This window comes from Alexandromys fortis, unplaced genomic scaffold (genome assembly GCF_014885135.2).
Source record: "Alexandromys fortis isolate MF-2015 unplaced genomic scaffold, M_Fortis_MF-2015_v1.1 scaffold_22, whole genome shotgun sequence".
Taxonomy (NCBI): domain Eukaryota; kingdom Metazoa; phylum Chordata; class Mammalia; order Rodentia; family Cricetidae; genus Alexandromys; species Alexandromys fortis.
Window position 1 is genome coordinate 11605895 of NW_026067900.1, and position 12896 is coordinate 11618790.

The 12896-nt window shown below is 44.1% G+C and overlaps 1 long non-coding RNA gene across 1 annotated transcript; it reads right to left on the reverse strand.

The window, feature by feature from the left end:
- Nucleotides 1-3636: 3636 nt before the first annotated feature.
- On the reverse strand, nucleotides 3637-9739 carry LOC126489763 (uncharacterized). Its single transcript, XR_007589016.1, has 3 exons — nucleotides 9546-9739; nucleotides 7020-7108; nucleotides 3637-4039 (listed from the first exon to the last, which is right to left on the reverse strand). It is a non-coding gene; the product is annotated as an uncharacterized lncRNA (long non-coding RNA).
- Between the last annotated feature and the right edge of the window lie 3157 nt (nucleotides 9740-12896).

Below are 12896 nucleotides of genomic sequence, written 5' to 3' on the forward strand. Positions count from 1 at the left end.
ATGAAGAGGTGACCGGCAGACAGACATACTCAGGACACTGGAATATGTGGGGCATGATTGGTGTCTGTAAGAAGAGCAGGATGGTGCCCGGGGAAGGGAGACTGCAGACGTGGGAGCAGAGGATCACTGCAATACCTACACTGGTTTCTGGGAACTAGGGGCTGGAAATAGGACAATCAATACTGGAATAGCAGTGCTGTCTAGTTAGCCCTGTGCATTAGTCGGAGCAAAAAGGATATCTGGGATAGTTTTGAAACCCTTTTAAGGAAAAGAACCTTGGACATCAGGCAGCCCTCAACCAGAGCCACTGAAACTCAGGTTTTGCTTTGTCGAAACAATTCCAGAGACCAGTGGGATCAACCCAAAGCCAATGCAATACTTCCTTATTCAAACTGAACAAAAGCTTCCTCGGTTTTGATGTACCTTCTTTAGCTATTGGGAACTATTCTGTTCCCAAGTCATACACTGAAGCTGGACCCCATGCAGGGCACATTGAATGGGACTAGAGGAGTTGGTGATGTCCCCAGAGCAGCTGTGACTTTGGTCTGGAGAGATTTTCTGCCAGTGGTTTGGGGAAATGTGACTACCAACTCCAAACTTCTAAGACAGCCAGTCAATTCTTTAAAATTACATTTATGTGTGTGTGTGTGTGTGTGTGAGTGTGTACATGCATATGACACAGAGTACATGTGGAGGTCGAAGACAACCTTTGGGAGTCACCCTGAGGGACAGGAATTGAACTCTGGCGGTCAGGCTTGTCCAAGGACTTCCACCTGCTGAGTGACCCTACCAGCCCCTCTCCTGTCATTTTCTGATGCCTATCATGCCTTGTAACTTAATGATTTGGATTTCCTTCCATTTCCTTGGGGCCACCACCGAGCACAACTGCATGAATATCATACCCTGCTCCACTCATTCCTCAGCCTTTCTTCCGCTGATGAGCAGATCAATATGACAGCCAGGCCCTCTGACTTTCATATTGTTCAATACTATTCCTCATCTTGTTAAATACTATACTTCTGACTGTCATAAGCCGGGGACCACCTGAGCCTCTTCATTCTTCCTCTGTGGTTATTCTGGGCTTCACTGCCAATGTGTTGGGTGGAGCCTCATCCAAACCCACAGAAGTTGTTATGGATTTCTGAGGAAAAGCGAATCTCAGAAAAGTCAACAGCATGAGGGAGCTTTTGAGGCTCTGCTTCCCCTTCTCCATTGTTAGGGTCTGAGTTTTGGATAAAGAGTAGGGTGTTGAGTCTGCATGGCCACAGGCATAGAGGTTTGGAATTCAGGAAACCCTCAGTCATGCTCAAAAGGTACTGGGACAGCAATTCTTTCATCACCATTGGTCCCTGTCTTGGCTAGGCTTTCTATTGCTTCAGTGAAACACCACCAGCAAAGGCTGGGGAGGAAAGTTTCTTGGTCTTATGATTCCACATTGCTATTCATCACTGAAGGAAGCCAGGACAGAAACTCTCAAACATGGCCGAAACCTGGAGGCAGGAGCTGATTCAGAGGCCATGGAGAAGTGCTGCTTACTGGCTTGCTCCATATGGCTTGCTCAGCCTGTTCCTTTGATCCCAGGACCAACAGCTCAGGGATGTAGCCACCAGCAATAGGCTAGGTCCTCCCTAATCAATTGTTAATTAAGAAAATGCCCTACAGCTAGATCTTATGGAAGAATTTTCTTTTTTTAAAGACTTTACTTTTAAGGGTTATATGTTTATTTATTTATCTATCACATATACAGTGTTCTGCCTGCAAAACAGAAGAGGGCACCGATCTCATTACAGATGATTGTGAGCCACCATGTGGTTGCTGGGAATTGAACTCAAGAGACCTCTCTACAGGAGTCAGTGCTCTTAACCCCTCCAGCCTTGAAGACATTTTCTTAACTGAGGCTCCTTCCTCTCCAAAGACTCTAGCCTGGGTCAAGTTTACATAAACCAGGCCGCACAGGCCCTCAAATGAATAGATCCAGATAACCTGGGTCAGAGGGTCTCCTCCTCCTGCGATATGTTGATTGTCTCTGGCAGACAAGAATTGTACACAGAGCTGCCATCCTAAGTGGGCTGTGTCCGGGAGGATCTGCTTAGAATCAGGCAAAGAAATCCAGAGAATGCTCACCTCAAGCCCCCGTTTCCCCTCTGCTTTCAGTAATCCACACACTATCTGAGACAGCTGGGGATACTATTTCCTGGGCTCTTTCTTCTAATATGAGGCTCCCCAGTCAGGTCTGGCCACTTCCACAGGGATGAATGGGGTAGAGAAACCTGAGTATTTACTAAGGGACCACACCCTGTGTGTGGCCTCCCAGGGCTTTCTCCATTGCTGCTTAGCTCACGCTGATAAACAGCTTTCTCTCCGGAGCCCGCCCACGCTGCTCTCCACGCCAAGGCCAGGCCAGGGTGTGCAGCAGAGTAAAGAGTGGTGGGGTAATTGCCTTGGTCTCTTTCTCTTCTGGCTTATGACAAGTGACTATCCCAGTGACAGGGGAGGTTTGGAAGAACATTCAATGGGACTCCTACGTGGCAACCATTCGGATGTTGTGAGTGCCATGAAACTTACCTTGGGAACCTCCCATTTGAAATGATATCCAGCTGGAAGCCTCATTGAAAACCCCCTCAATTTCTTTCCCCAAATACAATGGAAAGTAATCAGCGTGAACCTACATGGGGGCCACCGTGAATCTCAATGGAAAAATAAAAATATCAATGAAATGTAGGGTAAAAAAAGAGTTCACAGTTAAAGGAAGAGTTGCATGAAGCTAAAACAAAACTATTTCCACTGGAAATTTCCCAGGTAATTATGTAAGTCTCTCTTGCTGGTGCTGGCACCGGAACAAGGAAGGACCTTGTGTGTACTTGGGCAAGTGTTCTACCACTGATCTAAGCCCACGGCACCACAAGCGTCATTTTTTTTTAATCATTAGTCATTTCAAAAAATATTTTGTTCATTTTGAAAGACTGAGACCCATAGACATTTCACTCTCCCCACCCTCAAAAAAACGGGACATTTTTGTTTCAACCAAGGGTCCAAAGTAGAGGCTGGTAGAGGTCAGTACAGATCAGAGCCTTTCTCAACCACATTCGTACACAGGTTAAAAACTCCATGGGAACAATATGAAGGAGAGTCACACACGATACATTTTCTGTTCTCGCTCCAACAAGTAACGTAGGAATGGTGTGCTTCCTACCATGAATAAACAGGGCCAGAGCAGGGAGATCATGGCCATTAGCGAGCTGGGCCTTGCTCTTAACTTTGCCATCTCCCTAGTCCCTTGTCCGTGTGTTGTTGGATGTATGGCCTTCCACTGGAGAGTGATTGTCTTAATTTCCTATTGCTGTCATAAAACGCCATGACCAAGGCAACTTATAAAGAAGGTGTTTAATTTGGGGCTCCCAGCTTCAGAGGGTTAGAGTCCATGGTGGGGAGTGTGGTAGCAGGCAAGTAGGGTAGGGCACTGGAGCAGTAGCTGACGGCTCACTTCTTGAGACCCAACACCAAGGCAGAGAAAGAGATACTGGGAATGGCACAAATTTTTTAAATTAATTAATTTATTTATTTATTAAAGATTTCTGTCTCTTCCCCACCACCACCTCCATTTCCCCCCCACCCCCAATCAAGTCCCCCTTCCTCGTCAGCCCAAAGAGCAATCAGGGTTCCCTGCCCTGTGGGAAGTCCAAGGACCACCCACCTCCATCCAGGTCTAGTAAGGTGAGCATCCAAACTGCCGAGGCTCCCACAAAGCCAGTACGTGCAGTAGGATAAAAAACCCATTGCCATTGTTCTTGAGTTCTCAGTAGTCCTCATTGTCTGCTATGTTCAGCAAGTCCGGTTTTATCCCAGGCTTTTTCAGACCCAGGCCAGCTGGCCTTGGTGAGTTCCGGATAGAACATCCCCATTGTCTCAGTGTGTGGGTGCACCCCTCGCGGTCCTGAGTTCCTTGCTCGTGCTCTCTCTCCATCTGCTCCTGATTTGGACCTTGAGATTTCTGTCTGGTGCTCCAATGTGGGTCTCTGCCTCTGTCTCCTTTCATCGCCTGATGAAGGTTAATATTCAGGAGGATGCCTATATGTTTTTCTTTGGGTTCTCCTTCTTATTTAGCTTCTCTAGGATCACTAATTATAGGCTCAATGTCCTTTATTTATGGCTAGAAACCAAATATGAGTGAGTACATCCCATGTTCCTCTTTTTGGGTCTGGCTTACCTCACTCAGGAATTCTCAACAGAAGAAGTTCAAATGGCCAAAAGACACTTAAGGTCATGCTCAACTTCCTTAGCGATCAGGGAAATGCAAATCAAGACAACTCTAAGATACCATCTTACACCTGTCAGAATGGCTAAAATAAAAAACACCAATGATAGCCTTTGCTGGAGAGGTTGTGGAGAAAGGGGTACACTCATCCATTGCTGGTGGGAATGCAAACTTGTGCAACCACTTTGGAAAGCAGTGTGGCGGTTTCTCAGGAAATTCGGGATCAACCTACCCCTGGACCCAGCAATACCACTCTTGGGAATATACCCAAGAAATGCCCTATCATAAAACAAAAGCATTTGATCAACTATGTTCATAGCAGTATTGTTTGTAATAGCCAGAACCTGGAAACAACCTGGATGCCCTTCAATGGAAGAATGGATGAAGAAAGTATGGAATATATACATATTAGAGTACTACTCAGCAGTAAAAAACAAGGACTTCTTGAATTTTGCATGCAAATGGATGGAAATAGAAGGCACGAATTTTTTGAAACCTTGAACTCGACTCTCAGTGACACACCTCCTACAATAAGGTGACACTTCCTAACCACCCCCCTCCCCAACAGTTTCACTAACTAGACATTAAGTATTCAAACATAAGAGCCTATGAGGGTCATTCGCATTCAAATCAACAGAGTGGACAACTTGCCAGGGGTTACACTTTCGGAGATAGTTGATTCTCCCTCTCCCGGTAGCTGTCAATAACCAGTAGCTACTCAGTTAGGTGTGTGACTTTGCACCCATCTCACGTCTCCATGCTGGGATTCTGGCTGGGGCTTGAGTTTGTGCAGGCTCTGTGCATGCTGCTACAACCATTGTGAGTTCATATGTACAACTACCCTGCTGTGTCCCAGAAACACTGTTTCCTTCTAATCATCTACTGCCTCTCGCTGTTACAGCCCCTCACTTCTCCACTGACCCCTGAGCTTTGTGTATGCGTGGTAGCGACATTTGGGGGGGGGGGGGTTCCATTTAGGCCCGAGCACTCTGTGGTCTCTTATTCTTTGCACCTTGACTAGTTGTAGGTCAATGCGTTAATCACTGCCAACGGCAAATGGAATCTCCTCCAATGAGGGTTGAGAGATGCATCTAAGGGTATAATGCATCAGGAATCAGTTTAATACTGTGTCTACTTAGCAGCATCAGAACAGTAGGTTTCCCCTTAGGGCCCAAGTCCTTTCTAGCCCCCAGTTCTTGGCTCGGTAATGGTGCCAGGTATGGGTTTCCTCTTGTGGAACGGGACTTAAATCTGATCACACAGTAGGTTGATTACTCCCACGGTGCTCTCCCACTATTGCATCAGTGACTTGTCTTGCCAGACCAGTCATTGCTGAGGTTTTGGGAGTGAATGGAGGTCAAAAGCACTATGGAACACTTTTCTGAAATCCCAACAAGAAGAGCATGTAGCATATAGCAAGCTTATGGGCTTCTAAACATGTGTTCACATCAGATTGCCAAATAAATTTGAGAACAACCTGTTGAAAGGGAGTTTGAGGCAAATGGCTAATAAGACAGGAGAAATGTGATTATTAAATGTAAAATTTTCAAGATGAAAATGTACTTGGTTTACTAACCCAGAATCATAGGCACATTCTTTTGTGTGGTGGTTCAGATTGTCAGTTTGACAGGATCAAGTGACAAGCCCCTGGAATTATGCTAATTAATTGTTCCTCGGGATAAATACGGAACAGTATTTAGACAACAGCACACAGAATGGACAGGGCTCCAGACCAGGGTAGAGGAGCCCTGACTTTAAACCAGGAGGAGGAACCCGATACTCAAAGATTTTAAACCTGGTCAAGTTTCCTTTTTTCCTCTGAACTTCAGTGCCCTCATCTACTAAGGAGACTGTTAGCTCTTTCCTAAATTGCCGGCAGAAGGGAGAGTCACTCTTAGATACCACCGTGGATAATGGAATGGGTGTGAGCCACAGCGTTTCGTCCAATCTCTTGCTCTTATTTGTGTTGTCTCAGCAAAACCTACACCACCTTTGTCCCCCGACTCGGCCTGGCCAGTGGAAGCTCCCTGCTGCAACTGGAAAAAGTTATCCTTTTGTAACGTGACCTTCAGCCAATGACTAAGGAATTTCAGTGTTTTGTAATCCACAGTTACTCACTTACCACCTGCTAGTATAAACTTGACTCTCCCTTTCCTTCTGCTGAATCATAATGAACATGTTAATTTCCTGGGGAGAGACTCAGGCTCTTAAGAAGACGGAAGACGAGAGTGTGTTTCCAAGATTTTTTTTTTTTAACCATCTAACTTTGAGAACGCTGAATTCCACCTTTTGCTGTACGTGTATATTTAGAGTCAGTGAGATGGGCAGTAGGCATGCACAGACATGCACATACAAATACATGAAGAAAATAAATGATTTTAAATATGAGCATTTAAAATATTTTTTGAGAGTGCTTTGGTAGGATACCTACCACCCACCTATGGCCTCTGCAGGAGTGCACACAGGCAATTGCACATTCGTGTGTATGGACACATTCATATACACGTGTGCACACACGCAGAGGCTATATCAAAGAAAAGCATAAATGTATCTAACAAAAACAAATATCAGTGCTCTGAAAAGGGACTCTAAAATCTAAATTCAGGGAATTAAATATTTCAAGCCCTAAAAGCAGATAGATTCCCATCAAAATTTCTATATCCAAGAAAGCCATCCTTTAAACTTGATAGAAGAAAAAGATTTTTGTTTTTGTTTTCGAGACAGGGTTTCTCTGTGTAACAGCCCTGGTTGTCCAGGAACTCACTTTGTAGACCAGGCTGGCCTCGAACTCGCAAGAGATCTGCCCGCTTCTGCTTCCCCAGGGCTGGGATTGAAGGTGTGCCCTTCTACCACCTGGCAGAAAAAGATATTTTAAGAAAAGAGCATAAAATAAAATTAAAACAAAACAAGAAAGCAAAGAACCAACTAAGGCAGTTGCTGAGTACCAAAGGCACCCTGCAGAAACGCTACACTCTGCTGTTCCCAGCCACAGTCCTGCAGAAACGCTACACTCTGCTGTTCCCAGCCACAGTCCTGCAGAAATGTACACTCTACTGTTCCCAGCCACAGCCCACACTGCTGGTGCCGGACCACTTTTTCTTTTCTCTCTTCTCCAGTCCTTGTTATCTGTGGACTCTAACACTACCCCAACTTTCCCTTCCAGGTACTTTTCCCACTTTTCCCCTAGCTGGCCGACACTAATCCCTGCCTTTACACAGTCTTCTTCCCTTCCACTCCTATTCTTAGTAACTCCTACCCCATGCACCACCATATCCTGGTTAGTTTATCTTCCAGCAGCCCTTAAAGCTAAAGGGACCATTGCATTTGACTGGGCACTACCTGGTACAACTTGGCCTCCACAGCAGCTGCTGTTATTCAGACAATTGCTGCTTTACTCTGGGGGTAATACAGGGATCAGACCAGCTGCCGGGGACACATAAACTGAGTGTCTAGATTTTACACCTCATTTCTGCCACAGTCTAGACTTAGACATTGAAAATTCTCATCCGAAAAAATGCATATAATAAAAAAGTCAAAACCATCAGAAATTTAAGCGACAACATAACTCTAGATGAGTAAATCTCAATACAGTAATATAAAAAATATGAACAATTAAAGCAGTGTGACACCCCCCCTTCTTGATTCCATATTAATTCCCCCAAAGAACAAATTAGACAAAATCCAGGACAAAGAATTTAAGGAATGATTGATTATAAGACTTCCAGTTAAGCTGCCGTACTCAGAGTGTACCAGGTTTTGTTTGATTGTTTTTGGTTTTGAAGTGGAGGCAGAGGAGTCTTTCCTTGCTTTATGCTTTTAATGATGCCTATAATGTTCCTATATGTAGGTGAAGGCCCTTGTCACCAAGCAGATGGCCTTAACTCAATCCCTACAACCCTCACGGCAAGGAGAGAGCAAACTCCGGCAAGGTGTTCTTTGACCTCCACATACATGCCGTGGCATTTGTATGCACAAATAACAAATTAATTAAAAGATATAATAAAAATGTAGCTATAAGAATGTTTACTGAAACAAGAGAATATGCAATAAGATCCTAAATAAACTCAAAGACAAAGCAAATAAATAGCTGAATAAAATAATAAAGTCGAGAAAGTCGATACAGGATATGAAATAATGTCTCTCCAATAAAGAGACTGAAATGCTAAAAGATCAAACTGAAAATTTATAAATGTAAGGTTCAATAAGTCTTTTTAAAACATTCAATAAAGCCTCATCAACAGAATAGATCAGATAGGCCAGGTGGTGGTGGCATACGCTATTAACCCCAGCACTTGGGAGGCAGAGGCAGGCAGATCTCTGTGAGTTTGAGGCCAGTTTGGTCTACAAAGAGAGTTCCCGAACAGCCAGAGCTACACAGAGAAACCTTGTCTCAAAAAACAAAACAAACAAACAAACAGAAATAGAACAGATCAGATAGAAGACAGAGTACCAGGAATGAAAGAGAACATAGATAAAATAGAATATCAGCTAAAGAGACTATGTGGACACTCGGGTTTTGTAGTACACACCATTGGAAGACCAAAGATGGGCCAGTGAGAGGTCTCAGCAGGCAGAGACCAAATTTACAAACTGTCAGTATAAAAAAAGAACAAGCTAAAGGCATAAACAACATATTCAATAGAACCATAGGAGAAAAGTTCCCCAAACTCAGAGAAAGAGATGATCATCTGGGCTCAAGAGACACAAAGAACACCAAATGGTCAAAAATAAGAAAGAACTCCATGTTCCATTATAGTTAAAGCACTAAACATAGGGAACAAAGAACACATTCAAAGTTGCATGAATAAAGTATTAAAGTCACATACAAAGGCAAACACGTGAGAATTACAACAGATTTTCAACAGAAACCTTACGAGAAAGGATAGCACTGAATGACGTACTCCAAGTGCTGAGAGACAGTAATCGCCAACCCATATTACTATATGCAGCAAAACTGCCTGTCATGATCAATTACTAATAATTAATTATTTAATGGGTTATTAACTAATATAATAAAGTAATTATGTGATGCTCTTTCTTCTATGGACTCATTTAGATCACGTGCGTTAATGTCTCTGAACTGTGCCGTCCTCCACACCTTCCACTCAGTGACCACAAAGTGACCTCTCAACCAATTGCTGCCTTGTCACTGCTGACCCGGTTGCATACACGCTGGTAAAGAAGGTGCTGGAAAAGGAAGTCATTTAGACAGAAATCGAGTTGTGCAGCGATAGCCCTGTGACTCCCAAGGACTGTGAACACAAGTGGTCCCAGCCAGGGTCCCGCTCACCTTGGTCCTGGGGCGAGGAATCCCCTCTCCTGGCTCTCAGTGCTTCTGTGCTCTCTCTGGCTGAATAGAAGAATCCAGAAAACACGGTGAGGAGAGAAAAGCACAACCCTTCTCTTACCGTCCGTGTACACAGAGTCCTCCACAGGAGACGAGCTCCAAACCATGGTGATCACAGATGTTTAAGACAAGGGACGATGCATCTGTGAAAGAATGACAGGACACACAGGTCTCAGAGTTCAGATTCACTCTGGGCATGTCATAGGAGAGGCAGGTTGGGGGGGGTGCAGCGGGGGGAGGCTAGCAGAAGTTCAGGGTTACTGCTGAGTTCCTCTGCTCTCACCACAGCCTCACCAGCAGGCTCCTGTGATCAGAGCTGTTCCTGTCCTTCTCCCAAAGGGTTGCCACACATCCCTGCCTACAGGGAAAAGGATCAAGGGGCCCTCTCTGAAGTCACAGGCCAATGACTCTGGGCCCGAAGTAGTTCATGGACCATGGACGTTATTTTGAGATGGCACATGCTTGACTCTGCCAGGTGAACATGGGCCTCAGAAGACATTTGCCGTTGAGAGTCTGTTAGGGTTTGTGATTTGTAATTCTTTCACTGTCCCTCTCCCTTTGTTCCTCAGAAGCATCAGGAGTGATTATCTCCACCTCTATCCTATCTCCTAGCATTTTAAAAGACCAATCTTTGGTTTTCAAATGAGTTTGAGTCTAAAAGTAAGAACACTGATTCCAGAATCCCTCAAGACACCAGCCTGTGGCTCTGGTCGTACCTCAAGTCTAGCCAGCTTCTACTGCTGTCTGTGAGCAGAACTGCCTCAACACTTGGTGTAGGATTTTTTTCTGCACAGGGAGGGGAGTTAATGTGACATGCATGTATGTATGCATCACACACACACACACACACACATACACACACACACACACACACACAGTGATTCTTTTCTCTGTTAGCATTTGCAACTGTTTTCGTACTAGCTGTTTTATCAATCCACACTGGATTTTGGCCTTCCAGTTGGACTGCTAACTTCTCTAGCTGTGAGATATTGTGACTTCCCATCTTCTGACTGTTGTCTTTACTGGAGGAGCCCTCCCCGTGTCTGCTTGCTCTGGTTTGAAACCTTCATTTGCTTTTGAAAGGTGGTAGCCTTTGTAGTGTTTTCAACCCAAGCTGGCTGGCTTTGCCTCTTCTTCCACTGTGGGTGACAGGTAAGTGACAATATGAGAAAGCATAGACTTTGACCTTAGCAGCCTGGAGACCCAGCTTTGCCTACTAGCAGGTTATTAAGCAAGATGTTATCTTTCTGAACTTCTGATATTTTCCCTGTAAAATGAAGATAGTAGCTCTCATGACATCTTTTAGTTAGCGCCTGACCCTGAGTTCAAGTTTCCAAGCAGTATTCTGTTATCTCTTGATAAAGAAATCCTTGGGGGCCCAAGCAGAAAGGGTTCCCAGTCCTTGTGTCCATATCTTTTTCATATATTGAAATCCTATATTTCTTATATCCCATAAAATGGGATGTGAGCAGCTTTTATGTTGTAAAAACAATGCCTTTTGTAGATAGCCTTGACCTGGTAGAAGTGTGAGCCAGGAAGTTTCTCAGTTAAAAATCAGTTCACACATGTTGCCTCTCAGCAAACTGCCCCCATTATGCTTCACTTTTGCCTCTACAGCTGCGTTCTGTTTGATAGAGTTGGGCATAAAATCTTCCTTGTGTTACCCCAAACAAACAAGAAGCTCCTGTGTCGAATGCTTGGTCCCCAGTGTGATGTTATTTTAGGTAGTTCTGGGAACTTGTGGGGCATATCTGGAGGAAGTAGGTCACTGAGTGGGTCCTTTTAGGTATCTTGTGACAGGCCGCTCTGGCCATAGGCCTCAGCTACATCACTTCTGAGTGTATCTGCATCCGACAGTTTCTTTATCAACACAGGATCAAGATAGTTGCACACACATGTTTACAGTGGCAGGATTTCTGCTATCGACAAATGGAAACAGTCTAATATCCACCAACAGAGAAGGTGATATAGAAAATAAGGTACACATACACAATGTCGTTTTATTTAGCCATAAAAAAAATGAAACATGACATTTGCCGGAAAACAGATGGAACTGAAGATCATTATTTTAAGTAAAATAAGTCAGACTGAGAAAAACAAATACCACATGTTTTCTTCAGTGTTTGGAATTTAGGATTAAAATTATATATGCATATTTATGTGTATTTTATATGATGAGATGTTAATGGAGAAATAAGGGAGGGAAGAGAAGGGGTTATAGGAAATGTAAGCATATGATTTTTGGAATATCCATCTGCATGATGCATTACATTTATTGATTTGTGTATGTTGAACCTTCCCTGCATCTCTGGACTGAAGTCTTCCACCTCTGAAAACCTGCCTCTGATGACATACTTTATCCAGCAAGGCAATACCTTCTAAACCTCACACAAAGCACTATCAATTAGGAACCAAATGTCTGAAACTATGAGGGACATTTAATTCAAACCATCATAGGTAGGATGATAATTTTCATAATATTAATCCTTCCAATCCTTGAGCATGGGCTGTATTTGGAGATCTCTCTCCTTTGTTGAGTAGTTGTTTGAAGGCTTCTTTGCTATTACCCCAACTTGCTAGGTTGTGGACCAGTTGAGGGCGGCTGGTACTCAGTCTTGGAGCCACCCTGAATTGGTGTGTGAATGTGTTATCAAAAGTAGTCTCAACTTGAGTAGGCTAGGCTAGAAAGCAAACCTTTCGTAGGCTTGCAAAAGTCTCTCTGTCAGTCTTCAGGAGTTTGTATAGGACACACTGGGAATTTCAGGTGGTTATGGCGTTTCAAGTAAGACGCCTTGTAGTGTCATTGCCAGGTAGGTGGCTGACAGGTGACTGATGGACAAACAGGAGAAATAGATCTGAGTGACCTACTGCTACTTCTGAATCAGACTCCATGATGTTCCAGTGCTGAAAAAGTTAGCTGATGAGATGACTGAAGAATGGCAACGTGGACAGGAGAATTGCTGGCATAACTCTCCATGTTATAAGCAGAACTGGTCCTTCCTAAGTGCCACCTCTGAGTTTTGGTTGGTTTAAAAGAGTCATGATACACCTTGTGTAGTGGCACATGCCTTTAATTCTAGCACTTAGGAGGCAGAGGCAGGAAGATTTCTGAGTTCAAGGCCAGCCTGGTTTACATAGTGAGTTCTAAGACAGCCAGGGCTACATGATGAGACCCTGTCTCAACAAATAAACAAACAAGTGTGTGTGTGTGTGTGTGAGAGAGAGAGAGACAGAGAGAGAGAGAGAGAGAGAGAGAGAGAGAGAGAGAGAGAGAGAGAGAGAGAGAGAGAGAGA